Source organism: Hibiscus syriacus, unplaced genomic scaffold (assembly GCF_006381635.1).
Source record: "Hibiscus syriacus cultivar Baekdansim isolate YM2019G1 unplaced genomic scaffold, ASM638163v2 tig00110860_pilon, whole genome shotgun sequence".
NCBI classification, from domain to species: Eukaryota; Viridiplantae; Streptophyta; class Magnoliopsida; order Malvales; family Malvaceae; genus Hibiscus; species Hibiscus syriacus.
Genome location: NW_024062891.1, coordinates 667,010 through 675,272, shown reverse-complemented (window position 1 = coordinate 675,272; position 8,263 = coordinate 667,010).

The following is an 8,263-nucleotide window of genomic DNA, read 5'->3' as shown; positions in this document are numbered from 1 at the left end:
ATAGGGTTTTCTGGTTGGACTCTGCAACATGGATATCAACATGGCATTTTATGCAGTACTCTTTAATCGCCAGGGTAGCTTCATTTTTTCCTCTGAATTGTACCCCAACTGAAAATTCACCAGAATTATCGAATGATTCAGTCATTTGGTATGGAGGTAAATGTGGCATGTCTGGGAATTCAGGTTCCCTCATCGCATCATAGTCTATCTCGTACATGTGAGGAGTAGTTTCATATGGTGCCGGAACTTCATCAATTTCACCTCCACCAAAAATATTTTCGTAGCCGCCCAAAACGGGTTCTTCGGTTTCTTCATCTTCGCTTGAATCATCATGAATTTCTCCCCATCGATTTTCAGCGTCAATATCAACAACCAATTCCGGTATGTTTCTCGCCTCATACTCTGCTGCTGCAGATGTCCCCCCGACTTCATTTACACTTTCCAATAGTGCCATAAAACTGTTCAGGAACTTGTATGTCGGCTCCTCAAACTGACTATATAAAGCCATTTCAGATGGATTTTGAGCCACACCTCTTGATGACCCAGGAACATCACATATGTTACGTACATCAACAAATAACTCAATAACTACTATATTGGTTGACTCATGTAATCCAACCATGGTTCTAATATCATCATCTTCTTCAAGTGGAACTGCAGCATATCTGACTGGGTTGGGGCATATCATAAACCTATACCTCAAACCATCAACTGTAGCTCGAATTTTTCTTTTTATCTTATGCTTCATTTCTATAAATGTGATGTCTTTTTTGAACATCATATTTATTGTTTTTTCAGACTGAAAAACTACTCCGACCTCATTTTCCATAATATGTCCATTATAATGGACAATCGTGAAAAAGTTGTTGCTCATTTTCTCTACAAATAAAAAAATAAATTAATTTAGATTAAAAAATTAGATAAGATAATTTCATAAATCATTAAATCATTAAATATAATATAATATACTATTATATTAATGATCAAATAAAATTTGTTATTTAATTTGATTGATTGATTACTAATATTACTAATAATGATTTAATAATTATTATTAATCTAATGATTTGATATTTAATGATTTAATAATAATATGATTTAGTCATGATTACTAATAATTATTTATTATATAAATATTAATTTATATTTGATACTAATCATTTAGTAATTATTACTAATAATAATGATTAGTTTGATAATATTTTTTATTTCTTAAAAATATCAAACAAATTTGTTAGGCAGAACTATCGAGATAATGTTCTCGAAAGAATTATTTCGTGAGATAATGCGTTGACCGGATTATTTCATTCAATTAATTTTTACTCTTTACTAATTACACATATAATATAAATTAAACAAAATATTTTTAAAACAACACTAAATATTTTTAAACATAATATTTTTTTAAACAGAAATTATCTCGCACAAATTATCTAATATAAACTTACTAACTAACTAATTTACACATACACAACAACTAAAAATGGACAACAAAAAATAATAAATTACCCGCGTATTTGTGTCTTCTTCATTTCCTTTCTAACAACTAATTAAGCACTAATTAATTTTTTTATAATATAACTTCAACAAACAACCTAATATACGTTTAAAGATACTAACAAATTAATTAATTTTTTTATATTTAATAACTTAAACTAAGAAACTAATTAACAAATTTTTTATATAATATAATATATAACTTAAACTAACAAACTAATATAATATAACTTAAACTAACAAACTAATTAACTAAATTTTAGTTTTACCCTAAACCCTAAGCTAACAAACTAATAATTTCATATAATAAACTAAATTAAACAATAAAAAGTTACCTCAAAAAAATGTTTGAGCCTTTATCTTATTTTCTTCTTCTTCATTTTCTTTCTCTCGATAAAGTTTCTATATGTGTTGCTTCTATTTTTACCCTAAACCTCCATATCCTCTATATAAAGAAAATGAGCGTTGGAGAGCGTCATTAAATTTGATTGTTGAAGCAAATAATATTGAGCATTGAATCGTGTAACTATTGAGCATTGAAAGGCTGCAATTCAACAGCAATATTTGCTGCATTTAGCAGCTAAATTAACGCTTATGGATGCAAGAATCTCCCAGCTATGGATGCAACGCATGCATGAGGGAACAGAGGGTTAAAGCTTGGCTACAATCTCCCAGCTATGGATGCAGGAATCTCCCAGCTATGGATGCAACCCATGCATGAGGGAGCTAGCTATGGATGCAACCCATGCACGAGGGAGCAGAGGCTTGGTCTCCGGGATTGCTTGGCGACCTACAAGGTCGCTGGGAGTGCATGGCGACCTTGTAGGTTGTTGGGAGTGCTTGGCGACCTTGTAGGGGTGTTGGGGAATGCATGGCGACCTATTGGGGACATGCATGTGCCATGCAAACGTCCATTATCTCTTCCGGGAAGCTGGCGACATGCAAACGTCCATTATCTCTTCCGGGAAGCTGGCGACGTAGTAGGTCGCCCGGAAGGCATGGCGACCTACGACCACACTGTTGATTTAGCCCTATTTCAGCAAATAATATAGGGAGTGCATCAGATCGTGATTTATTTATTTTGAGTGCATTATATCGTGAGTTTAGCCATGGTTTGCTACTACTCGCTTAAAAATTTTATTTATAGAATTTTCTAAATTCTGAACCGTTGGGGCCGATTTGACACCTCTTTTGGTTTTGTTCTGAACCGTTGGATTGAAATTCTATGGGTCTGATGTTCAGTTCCAGGAGTGTGATGGAATGCGATACACTAGAGCCGAGGCGTTATAAAAATCTAAGGGTGCGTTTGATTCACGGAATTTAAGATTATCAGTGGGAATAAAAGATTACCAGAGAATAAAATTACTGGGAATGTTGTATTTTGTGTTTAGTTGGTTTAGCAGGAATATAAGATTACCGTATTTGGTTAAAAGAATAAAATATTATTAGAATATACATTTGACCAAATTGCCCTTATTATATATTTATTTTTTTAACAAATTGGAAAATATTTATATATTTTCTTTAAAAAATTAAATTCATAAAATTTATATAATTTTTTTTTACAAAATTAAAAATATAAAAAGGTTTAATGAAAGGGAAAAATTTTATTTTACCCTTGAACTTCATATAAAATTTTAATTATAGATTTTTTTTTATAAATCTAAAATTGTTTAAGGATAAATTTGTAATTTAACATTCGTTGAATTTTTATTATTCAATGACAGAATAAATATATTTTTAAAAGAAAATTTTTTTAAAGGCATTTTAGTTCAAAACGACGGTAATCCAACAATACATAAGGAAAGGGAGGTAATGACATTCCCGATAATATACCCCAAAAAATCTACTATTAGTAATGTAAGATTACCGGGAATGACATTCTCGGCCAACCAAACGGGGGAATGTAGATTTCATTCCCATAGAAATCTCACATTCCCCCAACCAAACACACCCTAAGTATTAACCACAAAGCCCGCTTCAGAGGGGTTGACTAAGTAAAGGTATTTTTTTTAGGGGTGTTTGGTTCAGGGTATCTCACATTACTAGATGAATGAAATATCATTTCCTCGTTTGATTGACAAAAAATCTCAACCTCCAGTAATAAGTTATTTCCAACAGTGATATTTTGGGGGTATATTATCGGGAATGTGATTATCCCTTCCCTTAGATGTTGTTATATTCCCGACATTTTGGACTAAAATGCCCTTAATTTTTTTTTCCAAAAATATATTTCTTTTGTCGTTGAATAAAAAAATTATACGAATGTTAAATTATAAATTTATCCTTAAACTATTTTAGATTTACAAAAAAAATTCATAATTAGAATTTTATATGAAGTTCAGTGGTTAAAATAAAATTTTACCGTTTCATTAAACATATTTATCTTTTCAATTTTGTAAAAAAAATATATAAATTTTACGAATTTAAATTTTTTAAAGAAAATATATAAATTAATTATAGTAAAATTATAGTAGAATTCAACTTGTTAAAAAACAAATATATAATAAAGACAATTTAGTAAAATATGTATTCTAATAATATTTTATTCCTTTAATCAAACACTATAATCTTACATTGCTTCTAAACGAATCAAACACAAAATACAACATTCTCAGTAATCTTATTCCCGCAGGTAATCCTATTCCAGCCGGTAATCCTATTCCCAGTAAAGTACACAATTGTCTCTAATTATAAAATATTATTTTATTGAGTTTTTTTATTATTATTAAAAGTTATAAAATAATATCTCAATTATATAAAGTTATTTTGTTAATTCTATCGATGATTAGAAGTTACAAAATGATCATCTAACTATTTATTATGTTTTAAAATCATCATTTTTATTAAAATTTTAACGATACTATGAATTTTGCGTTAACCTATTGATTAAAATATGAGGTATGATATTGTTACATGATAACTCCGTAAAAAGGTCGTATTTTGAGACCTTTTCACTTAAGTTATTAAATGTCTAAGATCTCATTTAGGACCATGTAGATGCATTTAGGAACATATATTTGCATGTGGTGAAATTCGTTTCGTCGCGGCATTTTATTTTGTCATCAGTGCTGCTTTATGGGGAAGGTGTTTGTCTAATGATGTGTAGAAATTGAGAGCAAGGAAAAGAGAAAAGGAAATGACATGACATTAGGAGACCACTGAGCATAATGATAATGCCGAGTTGGATTGACATTTCGAAAATGAGCAAAGTGTGAGAAGATATTTTTGAAGCCAGCTGTCCCCCATTTCACCAAGAGCGAGAAATCCACCTGGATTAGCACTGCACAGGCCATGTTGCACCATGCCGACCATGCCGCCCATACTACAGATGTCAGGTGCTCAGCCAACCACCCAATATGGGCCATTTCCAGATGCTCATGCTGGACCATTGTCAATCCTCACGAGAATCAAGCAAAGTTGGGGGTATCCTAGGAATTTCAACACCAATTCCTAAGGTTTTTTTCTCGCCTTATATATAGAGGATGAAGCCATAATGAAAAAGATTTTTGGTCCCACGCCAATTTGAGCTTAAAAGTTAGAGAGAGAAGGTCTTACTTTTCTCAGTTAATCTTACTTGTCGTGGCATTTCTCCTTGACAAGCCTAAGGGAGTGGCATTCTAAGCATCCGAGAGGAGCTAGATCGCTGGGAACAGTTCGTGGTGGCTGAGGGAAGCTCTAGCAGTGCACGTTGAAGGCTTTTCCTCCTTCCCTTAGTTTTTTGCTTTCATATTTTGTTATTTGGGTTGTAAGGAACGGATGAAACTTGTTTCGTGCTTGTCTATTTTGAACCCACCATGACTTAATCCTATTTGGTGGGAGTTCATTTGGATGTTTAAGTTTTTATTTCAATGAATGGTTATTTTTCTATGCTTCAATCTGTTTTGTTTATGAAACTTAATGCCTTAAGGTTGTAGGAGCTACGAGAGTAGCCTTTCCTTAGGAGGTTTTGAGGGTTCGAGAGAATACCTTGGCAAAATATCCTTAGTATTCGAGAGAAACTAGGAGAAACTACATAAACAAGGGGTTCTAGGTAGTAACTAGGCCTAATCCACCTTAGAGATAAGGTTAAGATTTCATTCGACTAAAAGGAGTTGTGCAAGAACGATAGGTTAGATGTTAATGTTGTCGCAAAAAGGTATTGCCGAGACATATCCTGTTATCTGGACCAATAGGATCACTGCAAAGGTTCACGCCAATCGGTTTTACCACGACATCTTCAATTTGTTGAGTCCCTTACTAGAGATATTATAGGGCACCTTAGTAGACTCTGTCGGGCAGACTAGGCATAGAAGCAAGACCATTCGGAGAAATAGACTTAGATTTTCCCAGTGACTCCTATCACTCACTTCCATAGTAGCTTGTCGTATGAGAAAGACAAAGTCCTATCAATTAAATCCAGTATTTATATTTCATTTTGCATTGACATTTCTATCCATTTTACCACGACATATCCATTTTCTACTATACTGCATCGTTCTATTTCCACATCAATCATTCTATTTTGCCACGATATTATCATTTGTATATACCATCACTAACTTTACTTAGGTGACAAAGTAAAGTGCCTTGACAAACCTATTTGATTTCCCCAATTCCTTGTGGAGACGATACTCAACTTATCACTGTATTACTTGTTCGATTATGTATACTTGCATACATATCCGCACTCATTTATAGTTATCACAAAGAGCGGGCAAGTTTTTGGTGCTGTTGCCGGGGGAATTGGCAACTGGAAGTTAAATTGTTTTGTCATAGCATTTTTATTTTACTTGTTTATATTTCTTTTATATAGTTTTACCCTTTATTTTTCTTATCTTCTTTAGGATTTCGTGGTGTATGACCAGAAGTAACCCTGACGAGCCATTAGAACCAATTGAACCGAAGATCAAGAGGCTCTTTAAAAGAAGAAGATGTGCTCAACGTGCAAATATGTACCAAATTAGAAATCCAAGCATTGGTCATGAGGAGGATCAGAATGCCGAGGCAAATCCATATGTTGGGAATGCACCCAGACCTCGTGCTATTCGTGATCATTTAAACTCGATTTTAGACGATTTAAATCATGGAATTGTGGCACCAGAGATTCAGGCAGCCCATTTCTAGCTCAAACATGTCATGTTCAATATGTTGAACTCCATAGGGCAGTTTGGGGGCATACCAAATAATGCCAGACAACATATTTGTAACTTCTTGGAGGTGTGTGATTCTTTTCACCAACAAGGGGTGCATGAAGATGTTCTGAAGCTAAAATTATTTCCATATTCCTTGCGTGACTGAGCAAGGGCTTGGTTGAGTGGTGTTCCCGCGGGTTCAATGGAGTCGTGGATTGATTTGTGCAAAAAAAATTTGATGCGGTATAATCCTCCAAACATGAACACCCAATTGAGGAACGACATTACTTCCTTTCGTCAAGCTAATGACGAGTCGATGTATGAGTGATGGGATCGATATAAGGCATTGCTTCGCAAGTGCTCAAATCATGGTTTTCAAGATTGGACACAAGTGGTGATTTTCTACAATGGAGTAAACGTACCCACGAGGATGATGCTAGATGCTTAGGCAAATGGGACGCTGCTTGACAAATCACCAACAGAGGTATTTGACATTCTGGATAAGATTGCCACTAATGATTATCAGTTTCCATCGACACGGCTTGGAGCTGGGCACAAGTCACACGGAGCTTTCGAGCTAGATTCTAAAGATAACGTGTCCGCCCAACTTGCTACTATCACCAATATGTTGAAGAATTTGCAAAGGCCAAGTGAGGTGAGAAAAGTGAAGGCAGCTCATTCAGCATGTTTATTATGTCACGAAAATCACAATGAGAGTGATTGCCCAACCAATCAAGAATCCATCAACTTTGTAGGCAACTTCAATCGAGGCAACAACAACCCTTATTACAACACATATAATCATGGATGGCGTCAACATCCAAACTTTTCATGGGGAAATCAAGGAAACAACAATGCTCATCAACCATCTCGGCAGTAGAATTACAATGACTCCCAGAACTATCAATTGAATATGCCATGGCATAATTCTAACAAGGGAGGGCCGTCTTCATCAAACACTAGTTCTTTGGAAGCCACAATGCAAGAGTTTATTGAAACAATGAAGACAATGCTGCAAGATCATGCGACCTCCATCAAAAATCAAGGGACCCTGCTTCAGAGCCATAGTTCGTCGCTGAGGGCGCTGGAGAGTTAGGTTGGTCAAATTGCCGCGGCATTACAAGAACACAAACCAGGAAATTTTCCGAGTGACACTGAAGTCACCAAACCTTATGGCAAGGAGAGCTGCAGTGTGCTAACCCTCCGAAGTGGTATAAAAATTAATGTTGAAGACAAGTTTGGGGGAATACCGAAGGATGATTCACCCCCTATAACTGTGCAAGCTGATCGAGAAGTGCTGGAAAAAGCACCAATAGAAGAGGATAAGGATGAGGGTTCGTCAAGTAAAAAAACTGAGGGGGCAAATAAAAATGCCAAGGCAACTTCTGTTCGCACCCCGTCAGTACAGGAAGCCAGACCCCCACCTCATTTTCCGCAAAGACTAAAGAATCATAATGAAGATATCCAGTTTAAGAAGTTCGTTGACATCCTAAGTTAACTGCAAATCAATGTTCCTTTTTTTGAGGCCATAGAACAAATGACAACATATGCTAAGTTTCTCAAGGAAATTGTTACCAAAAAGAGAAAAGTAGAGCAATACGAGACAATTGCCACGACAAAAGAATTTTGATATTCTTTAAGCAAGCTACCAC